Source organism: Rhinopithecus roxellana, chromosome 3 (genome assembly GCF_007565055.1).
Source record: "Rhinopithecus roxellana isolate Shanxi Qingling chromosome 3, ASM756505v1, whole genome shotgun sequence".
NCBI classification, from domain to species: domain Eukaryota; kingdom Metazoa; phylum Chordata; class Mammalia; order Primates; family Cercopithecidae; genus Rhinopithecus; species Rhinopithecus roxellana.
In genome coordinates, this window is record NC_044551.1 from 175,222,622 (window position 1) to 175,233,357 (window position 10,736).

The 10,736-nt window shown below is 44.1% G+C and overlaps 1 long non-coding RNA gene across 1 annotated transcript; it reads left to right on the forward strand.

Moving 5' to 3' along the window:
* Positions 1-354: 354 nt before the first annotated feature.
* Positions 355-7,725, forward strand: LOC104663607. Its single transcript, XR_748156.2, has 5 exons — positions 355-757; positions 1,676-1,758; positions 2,926-3,072; positions 5,534-5,624; positions 7,292-7,725. It is a non-coding gene; the product is annotated as an uncharacterized LOC104663607 (long non-coding RNA).
* Positions 7,726-10,736: the final 3,011 nt, after the last annotated feature.

Genomic DNA, 10,736 nt, shown 5'->3' on the forward strand with positions numbered 1-10,736 from the left:
AGAGCTAGGTAGGTGCCGAGTGGCTCAGAGAGGAGGCTGGAAGTGACCTTCCATGACTCAGTTCCACAGGTTTGTTTGCAAGAACACAGACACACGAGTGACCACTGACAATATGTGTTCCAACATTATATAAGGGGTATATTTTGCTCAGAAACATGCCCTGTTAGTTGTTGAAACCTTTTTTGCATGCCCTGAAACAAATGACACTATGGTGTATTTTCTTTTGGGGGGTCAGTAAATAAAAGTCTTTTATGTTGACAATGATAATATTATATTCTACAATCTATTTGCATTTCTCTATCCTGTGGATTTTATTGCTTAGTATAAATCCCTAGGTTGAGGTGCATTAAGCTTCACTCAGAGAGAAACAATGCATTTTATCATAGGGCCAGACAGCTACATGCACAAGATGCTACCTGCAGAGAGTGGTTTTTGCCCAGATGTGCAGGAGAGATGCACAGAGAGGAAGAAATGCATACATGTGTGCAGGTTTTGGCACATGCACAAGAAGCCTGGAAGGATTTTCTTTGGATCTACAGTCAAAACGGATTTCCAAGAGGAAGCGGTCTGAACACACACCTCTTCCCTGGGCTACATTCGGTCCCATCTCCGAGGCCAGCCAGGTTTTCAGGAAAGTGATCAGCACTGGCTTCAGCTCTGGCTAGAGCTCTTTGGCCAATGTGATGGGCAGAAAACTGGAATGAGGACAGAAAAGCACCTCAGAGGTTTGGAGAGTCAAGTCTCTCACCACCTTGCTGTAGGTTTTCCGAATACTTGAGTGTAGGAGCATTTTTTGTCAACAGGCAAGTCAGGAGCTGCTAAGATAAAGCATGGCAGTAAGCTCGAGCCAGGGTTAGTATTTACCATTAATCGGCCACCAAGTGTTTGCTATGTGCCATGCATTGTGCTAAGCACTATCTCATTTAATATTTACAGCAATCTTATGAGGCAGATGCTACTGTTATCTCCATTTTACAGATGGGGAAACTGAGGCACAGAGTTCCACAGCTGGTAACTTGCAGAATAGGAATTCAACCACTGGAGAGTCTGGCTGTAGTTTTTTTGTGGCAGGAGAAAATATGCTGTCTAAATTTGCCTGGGGAAACCATCATGGTGGTCACAAAACCACTTCTACGGCTTGCCTTGACCTAGCAGGAATGAAGACAGAAAGAAAGAATGAGTGCATTGTGGCTATAATGGGATGATGATGTCTATTGTGCTGTTTGGTGTCAGTTTCTGTAACTCCTTTCTATTTCAATCAAGGCTATTATCTTTTCCTCTCTTTTAGTGACGTTTCCTAGATGTAGAAAATGGGAGTGTATTGGGTATCTCAGGGTTTTCAGCTGAACTGAAGGGTCTGATGGTAACTTTACCCCCAAATCCCTGAGAGAAAAGTGGGGAGTCTCTGCTTCAGCTCTGCTCAGAAGAGCTCCCCGCACGTGGTGGTTTCTGTGTCACTAGACTGGTTAGGTTAACCAAATGGGTCTTCTAAATACCCAACTTTTAATAGAAAACTTCTGTGGCTTGGGTTATTAAAGTCATAACATGCTTATTTAATCGCGTTTTAAGTCCATCTATCTTTTTGAGTCTAAGGAAAACACACTCGGTCAGAAGGAGCAAAGGGAAGAGGATTAATACATGATTTTCTCTTTTTCCCCTTTTTCTTTTAACTTAGCCTGAGACTTATTTGAATGCCTGTTTCATATTGAGCTTTCAAGTATAAAATTTGTGAGTGAAATTGCCCCTTTTATTTTCAAGGTAATTGATTTCCATTTTTCACTTTCCATTTCCCTCTAGAAAAATCAAAACATTTTCAGAACTTGGCTTCTTAGTGGGTGATTTTCTAAGGTGGGAACTTCAGATTCATAAAACATTCTAGTGTGGCAAAGGCCTTCAGGAACCGGATGGCCAGGCCCCTCCTCCACAGATGAACAGCCTCCACCAGCCGGTCTTGGAGAACATATTGATTTCACTGTGTTTTTATTTGAAACACCAAAGGAATGCCCATATCTTGTCCTTGGGCTAGGGCTGTGGGTTAGGGGAGCTGGATTTCTGTCCAGAATCTTGTCGTCTGTAGGGCAGCTGAGGGGCATTATTACTCAGAGGTCCCCAGAACCCTGTGCTAAATTGGTTTGGATCAGTGCGCCTCAAAGTGTTGGACAAAGGAGAGTCGATTTTAACTGGCACCTGGACACGACTTTAAATAACACTGTATCACAGAGTGACACAATGATTGTCTTTCCAACTCCTTTTCGGTCTTTCTGATTATATCAGGGACAAAGTCTCAGTCTGGTGCTGTTGTGTCGAACTACCTTCTTTGGGAGGCCGAGACGGGCGGATCACGAGGTCAGGAGATCATCTCTGTTTTTTAAAGACAGACAGATCAAGCCTTACTCTTAGGGCTTTAGAAGGTAATAGTTTCCGATTTGGATTTCATCACATTGTTTTATTTCTTTTTTAACATTTTTATGATAACTTTTGCTTTATAGCAGTTTTAAAGGTAGGATAAAATTTTCATTTGAAAACAAGTTGGTTTGAGATTTTTTTCACTTTTACATAAAAGACCCACCTTCACAGCCTATGAGCCTCTAAAGTTGGGGAAGCAGTGGCTTAGGTGGTCAGGCAGGAAATTCAAGGAGGTTGGTTTCTGCCAAAGTCAGAGATGATTGCCACTTACCGGAAGGCTGTGTTGGAACAGAGCGGGCACAGGCATTAAGAGCAGAGCTGATTTCCAATCCTCCCGCTGCCCTCACTGACTGTGTGTGTCCTGGCCTTCTTGAGCTTTGGTTTTCTCACCTGCGGAACGGGTTTCATGAGCAGTTGGAAGAAAGCAAATGAGCTTCATTTTCTACAACAGGGTGGATGGTGTGATTGATATTCATCCCAAAGCTACAGGCTCCCCACTTCTGTTTTTTTTATTGCCAGGGCTCCAAGTTTGCTTCTGGATGGAAGGGAATATGGACTAGAGCTGATACCCCCTGCACCCTGGTGAAGAAATGCACCCTGAGGCCAGAAAATAGTATAAAGCCATCTGGCTGCAACATCCCAGCAGCTTGAAGAGCAAAGTCACGTGTGAGTTTTGTGCACGGGCAGCCTTTCCTCTTCTCAGGCTGCAAATCTTTGGCAATCGGAGGCAGGCTCTGAATTAAGCATAATTAAAATTCACTCTTAATTAGGGCCATTACTTAAAATCAATTCTACATAATAAAGCTGTGTAATCATAATTAAGCCCCAGAAATGGGATTAGGAAGCACAGAATGCAAAAGCCAAACATGGGTGAGCCTGGTGCTGGCAGGGGCAGTGGCAGAGACTTCTCGAATTAACAGAATTTTTAAATAGCCAAGGCCCCATGAGTGCTCTGATGAGAACCTCGGTGGCAGGCAGCACAGTGAGCTAATCAGAAAAAGGATTTGAGATGAATAGGCCCCGAGAGGCAAAGCTCCATGGTGTGGTGTTATGGGCAAGAGGAAGGAGTGGCATAAAACGGAGGGGATCAGATGAGTCTCCTCTCCAGGCCCTGTTTCCCCAGCTGTGAAATCAGGGTGGAGGGCAGCTGTTTCCCAAGCAAGCATGTCTCTAATGACTGTCTGCAAACTCAGGAGTGCTGATGTGGGGCTCTCTTGAGGGAATTTCATGGCAGCAAAGTCAGGATCGATGCCATCTGCTTGTAGCTTGAGAGGGGTCCTGTGGAGATGAGTTTTGTAATTGTTGGCATCATTGCGGTTGTGGTTGTCTATTTTTTAACTAATGAAGTGGGGGTATGAAGTAATATTTGACAATCTCTTACTTCCACACTAATAAGCACATAACAATTAGGAGCTTGGTTTTGGAATCAGCCAATCAATTTTGAATTTTGGATGTGCCAATTATTGGCCAAGTGGTCTAGGGCAACATTTACTTCACTTTTCAGTTTATTCCACTGTTGTATGAGAATTATAATAGTAGCAGATACCTTGAAGGTTGTTCTGAGAATCATGCATATGTGTATAGCACAGTGCCTGGCAAATAACAACTAATTTTATATTGTTTCAATATATTTATAGTGTTAATTATATTTACATTTTGAATTTACTGTGCATCAAGCACTGTTCTGTTTTATATGTATGAGCTAATTTTATTTTCACAATCACTCTGAATAAGCATTATTATTTTCTCTGATTTCTAGATAAGGAATCTGAGGCTCAGAGAGGTTAAGTACCTTGCTTAAGGGCACACAGAAAGTAACTAGCAAATAATAAGAGCCACATAAATAATAGTTATTATTATAAGGATACTATCTGTCTATCTGTATGTGCTCAGAAGCACAGTGAAATCCCAGGGGAGGTCACTTACCTGTACTCATCCCCCAGAACCCAAGCCTGTGCTTCTAACACTGCCAGAATAAGGCCAGGCATTTGAGTTCAGAGCTAAAGGGCCTGGCAGGTGCAGATTCCAGAGCTGTGGAATTGGAGCCAGGAGGGAAAGCCAGAAAGAGCTCCTCCCCATATCTGTTTTTCTTTAATATTTTATTTTATTTTATTTTATTTTATTTTATTTTATTTTATTTTATTTTAGAGATGGAGTCTCTCTATGTTGCCCAGGCTGAACTCAAGCTCCTGGGCTCAAAGGATCCTCCCGCTTCCGTCTCCTGAGAAGCTGGGATTGCAGGTGTGGGCCACCATGCCCAGTTCCATATCTGCTTTTTGATGTAGTGTTTTAGTTCAGGGGGTGCCTCGCACCTCTCATGCCACGTATGTGAGTGCTCACTGTGTGCCTGATGCTGAGTTGGTCCAGACATACACTATCTTATTTAGTTTTTACCACAGCCCCGCAAGTCAGGAAGTATCACTCCCATTTTGCAGATGAGGAAACTGAGGCTCAGAAAAACAAAGCTTGTTGACAAAAGTGAAATATATCATTTGACCCCAAATTGGCACTGAGCTGGAAATTGAGTTTTCAATCCATTTCATCAAACACTATGCAGTTCCAGGAAAGCTGCTCAGGGTGGGGTGCCTCCCAGACTCTGCCTCTGCTCACAGCCAAGTCAGCTCAGCCCAGCAGGAAGGATTGTTTTATTTTTTTTTCAGATGGAGTCTTGCTCTTGTTACCCAGGCTGGAGTGCAGTGGCGCAATCTCGGCTCACTGCAACCACCTCCTCCAGGGTTCAAGCGATTCTCCTGCCTCAGCCTCCTGAGTAGCTGGGATTACAGGAGCACACCACCACGCTCAGCTAATTTTCTGTATTTTTAGTAGAGACAGGGTTTCACCAGGTTGGCCAGGCTGGTTTTGAACTCCTGACCTCAGGTGATCCACCCGTCTCCGCCTCCCAAAGTGCTGGGATTACAGGCATGACCCGTTGTGCCCAGCCAGGACCTCTCTACAACTAGATTTAGAACCAAATATACCTTGGTGCTGGAGATGTCCTGCAGTTCACATTTCCCAGACAGCTTCAGGCCTGTGCAGTGATTCCCTCAGTGGTATCCATTCTGCTTACATGCCTCCAGTGAGGAGGACATCACCACTTACTAAGCTAAATTCTCATTTCCTTTGACAGAGTAGAGCCAGAGAGAAATTTGCCCTGGGCCTGATATTCATGAAGGCTTTCCACTTCAGACTCGATATCATTGCCAAGTCAGTGTGTTTGGGTGAGTATATGTTGAAAGCATTAAATTGTTCAATGCAAGAGTTTCAATTGTATCACAATTTTTGCAAATCTGTATTAGAATTTCCTCATTTATTAATGTGTCAGCAACATTAATTGAAAAAGAAAATAGGATGGGGTCTGGTCCATTGCCCATGCCTAGGGGCCCTGAGAGTTAGCAAAGACATTCCTCATTGAGCTCAGATTTGTACATTTGTGACATGTCTGCTCCCTGGCAAGGGTCCAGAGAGGACTGGCTCAGGGAAAGCATCTTGTGCTGCTGCCACCCTTGACTCAACTGTGTGGGAATGGAGGGAAGTCTTGCTCTGATAAGGAAGAATACACCATTACTGTCCAGTGCCAACCTGATGCAGCCAAGGGCCCTCCTGTGGTTGAGAGGAGGGTAAATGGTGGACGGTAGGGGACTTGGTGGCCGGTTCAGGTTTCCTCGGATCCTAGATGGTCGGCCCTGTAAGCAAATGGTGACCACTTCCTTGTGCCTGCACCAGGCACCCCGCTACACAACTCCGGGGGCACCACTCCCATGGTGTTTTATGTCAATGCCTCCCTGTGGGGTTATGTTACATGGAACCCCTGAGGCAAACCCCAGCTCCAGAGAGTTGAACCCCACATGGAAGTGCTGGGCTCCCGGTGCCCATAGACCTTGACTCCTGACCAGAGGAGGCTGCCGGCCCTCTTCCTGCGTAACCTCTTTGTCCTTCAGCATGAGAGTATTTGCCTCTATTTACACTAAATAGAGCCACTCCACTTGCTGGTTCCTGTATTTTGGGCAAGCTGAGCTGGAGGCCCTTGAAGCCAGTCCAAGCAGGCAGCCGTGTGTCCTGGTGGTGGTCATGCGGATGACTCTCCAGGCCAGGTCCTCCTCCAACATCGTTTACTAAACACTTTATCTCCCTGAAAACACGTGAGGTAATGTTTATGAAACATCACCCTGTCCCTTCCACCAGGCGGTAGGGGAGCCAGAGGGGCACTCCCTCACCTTCCTCGCTTCCCTCTGCCCTCTTCTGCTCCCCTCATTTGGGTGAAAAAGCACGCTGGGTCTTCCCTCACTGCAGGCCTGAGCGGAGAGCAGCACCCTCCACGGGCCTTTCCAGGCCTTTCCATCCACTCCCTGTCTCCACTTTCCAGGGCACATTCACCGCCCCCTGGGAGTGTTGTCGGCCTCATTTTACACAGGAGGAGACAGGCCGAGAGCAGCAGAGCCTCTTGGCCAAAGTTACAAAGTGGGTGGGTGGTGAGCTGGGGACCCACACTCCTACCTTCTAAAGCCCCCTCTGAAATGCTGTATTTGTGGTAACTACTCATTTAAACATTCCTGATTTTTCTACAGATGGATGACTGGGTGGATCAATAGTTAGTTACATACATAAATCGATAAAAGATAGCTGAACAAACGAATAGGTGGATAGAGATGATTGTGTGAGTGCATAGAGAGGTGACTGCAGACTCTTTTGGAAGAAAACAGGAGAAACTGGGCAACAGCTGCCTCTAGGAAGGGAATAAGGAATCTGAGGAAGAGAGAGAAAGAGAGATGACTTTTTTCTTTTTTGCTGTCTCTAAACTGTTAGAATGTTTTTTATGTGCATAAATTAGTTTTTAAAAGTCTCTTTTTCTATTTTTTGCCCTCTATTTCTGTGTGTCTACCTACAGGAGAAATCAGAAGCCAACACACTAGAAAAGTTGCAGGAAATTCCTAGGGGAACCCACAAAGTCAGTTCCTTGCTGGAAACATATTCATCCTCCAGATGAATCCAGTGCATTGGATGGGCTCAGATGCACAGGTCACGCAGGCAGACCCCTACTGAAAAGAACAACAGTGGAAGGCAGATGAAACTCAGATTGTGGAGTCCGAGAGCCATGTGGGCCCACTCCAGTTACCTCTACCCCTGGTCCGTGACCAGAGAATCCTTCAGCAGCAACAGCAGGGATGTTTATTTCACTGGTATGTATAAAGCGACTGATTGAAAACAACTTGTATGCCCAACAACTTGGAACTGGATAAATGATTTTTGGTTCAGTCACACAGTGGAATATCACGCGGCCATTAAGAATAAATAAAAAAATCTTATACTTTCCATATTCAACTTTAAACGGAAAATAACTGAACAAACACCTTCATAATTAGGCTCCCTGAGATTGGAACATGAAGTAAAGTCAACGTGTGTCAGAATGTTAACAACAGCTAACTCTTGGTTGTGATATTCTGAGTAACTTGTATGATTTTTCAGTTTTTTTCCCCATTCCTAATGTGCAAATGTACTATTTTTATGGTAAAAAATACACATTTGTAAAGAGCAATAACATAAATCTCTGCACAGGCAGATTGGAAGGAAGTCAGACAAAACGATACCTTTTGGTAGTGGAATTATAAATCATTTTTTTCTTCATTACAGTTTCTGAATGTTCTGCATTTGAAATATTTACCTTTATAAAGGGTCAATCATATGTAAGATGATTTTTTAAAAGACAAGTAGACAGGGAAAGAGAGGTCTGCTGTTGCAAAACCAAAGCTGGAGGCTCTCCAAAGCCCACTTATGTCAGTCAATTGATATTTCATGAACCTCTAGAATGTACAAATCACTTTCCACTGGGATTGGGGGGGTGAGAAATACAGAGATGAAGGAGATGCAAACACTTTAATCAAAGAAATCACAGTCCACTTGGGAAGAGAAGGTTCTGCATTATGTAAGTGGCAAGGTCTTATCTGAGAGGTTAGTCTGTCAAGAGTAATAGCGATAATTACACAACAATATGTCAGAGTGGCTGGGAGCTCCAGCTTCAAAGCCACCTCGCCTAGGGGGAAACTCATTTCCATTTCTTAACCATATTGGGCCTGAGCCTCAGTTACCCACCTCTTCTGTAAACGTAAACTACCTCTTGGGGTCATTGTGAGGATTAAATGAAGCTTGAGCCTAAAGGGGCTGAGCTAGGTGCTTTGCAAATAGTCCAACCTCAGCATGAGGCACGTTATCATCTTTATGGCTGTGGTGTTTGTGGTCACCTATGTGCAAGTCACGCTTTCACAGATATGCCAGAGCTGGGATTGGAAACCACATTAATCTAATTCCAAAGCCAATGATTCCACCACAACCAGACACTGCATTTACTCTCTCTGCCTAACTGAAATTTGTTCTAAACCTCACCCTAAGGTCTTGCCAGAAAGAAAAGCTAAATTTTCATTAAAAGAGGAAAGGAGAAATGAATCTGTTTCAAAGGACATGAGAGGAAGAAGAAAAATATCCCTTCGTGTAGGATTTTGCAACTTTGTCCATACTTCTGCAGTGTGTAAAAGCAAAAAATCCTATGCTTTCCATAGTCAACATTAGAATTAAAACAACCGAAAAGCGCCTTCACAATTAGGCTTCCTCAGATTGGAACGTGAAGTCAAGCCAATATGTACCTCTTACTGCAGATTTCTGCCCTGTGAATGTGACAGGATTTGCCTCCTTAAACAGAGGGTGCTGGTTTTTCCTGGCTGGAGGGTAGAAGGTCATGAACAGAGGACAAAGCACAGGGAGGGGGCAGCATGTGGGAAAGAGCCCCAAGGATGTCAGTATGAAAACCAAGAGGCGTGAGCCAACTGCCCAGGGTTTGGGCTAAAAGTCTGGGGAAACTGGTTCAAAACCAGTGGAGGCCCAAACAGAGGGAAAATTCTGTTTACGGACTTCCATATCATTCAGAAATGTTACCTCCTTGAAAAGAGTTAATATATTTTTTCTTTTTTAAAAATTTCAATAGATTATGGGGGACAGGTGGTGTTTGGTTCCATGAATAAGTTCTTTAGTGGTGATTTCTGAGACTTTGGTGCACCCATCACCTGAGCAGTGTACACTCTACCCATTGTGTAGTATCTTTCATTCCCCTCCCACTTAGAATCATGGTCTCCAACTCCACCCAGGGTTGCTGCAAAGGCCATTATTTCATTCCTTTTTGTGGCTGAGTTGCATTCCATGGTGTATATATGTATATATATACATATATATGCCACAATTTCTTTACCCACTCATTGATTGATGGGTATGCGGGCTGGTTCCACACTTTTCCAATTGCGAATTGTGCTGCGCTAAACATCTATGTGCAAGTATCTTTTTCGTATGATCATGCATTTTCCTCTGAGTGGATACCGAGTAGTGGGATTGCTGGATCAAATGGGAGTTCTACTTTTAGTTCTTTAAGGAATCTCCACACTGTTTTCCATAGTGGTTGTACTAGTTTACATTCCCACCAGCAGTGTAAAAGTGTTTCTCCCTGTCCCTCTGGTCATCTATCTTTTTAAAGGATCAACCTAAACTCAACCATAACCCATCCCATACCACCTCATCCTGCCTCAAGCTAGGAAATAGGAGTACAGAGAAGAAAACAGTACAGATAAGAGTGCTAGAAGGTTGTGTGTTTGAACAAGAAGGAACACAGGTAAATGGATCAGGTTGCAAGTACAGCACCTGAGGCAGGTATGAGGTAGTAGCTAAGGGGGTGAGGCAGAAAGAAAAGGCTTCCAAAAAAGCAGATACTTGAGTTGGGTCTTCAAGGCCATAGTCAGTGGTTTCCCAGTGGATCTGAGAAAGGAAGGTGAATTTAGAGAGAGGGAAGAACCCGAAGAGAGGCATGAGAATGTACATTGTGCATTCAGCGAACTTGGTGGGTGGCAACACCTGGATCCCAAGTGTGTGTAGAGGAGACTTGGCACAGTAAGGCCACTAGGCAGGTAGGATGGCCCCCAGAGGGTCTTGGCTGAGTAGCTGAGGGACATGCTGTAAGGGTAAGGACCAGGGGAAGAGATGAACTCTGACTGGCTCCCTGACAGTGGGTCCCCTGTGTGGTCAGCAGTTCATGGGTCACAGAGAATAACAGGCCCCTATCTCCATATTGCCCAACATGTTATTCTGTTATCATGTCTTCAGTTTGGAGAGAAGAATTAAATTCATCTAAGTTTATCACTTACCAGATGACTTTGGATAAGCACATATTTGGAACCTCAGATAATTCATCCATTCATTTGCTCATTCAGAACAGTTCTTGGGCATCACTTTAGATTCAGTGCTGCTGAAATTTCTTTGGGGGCTACACAGGTCAGTGAGGTTTGGTTTTCATCTCA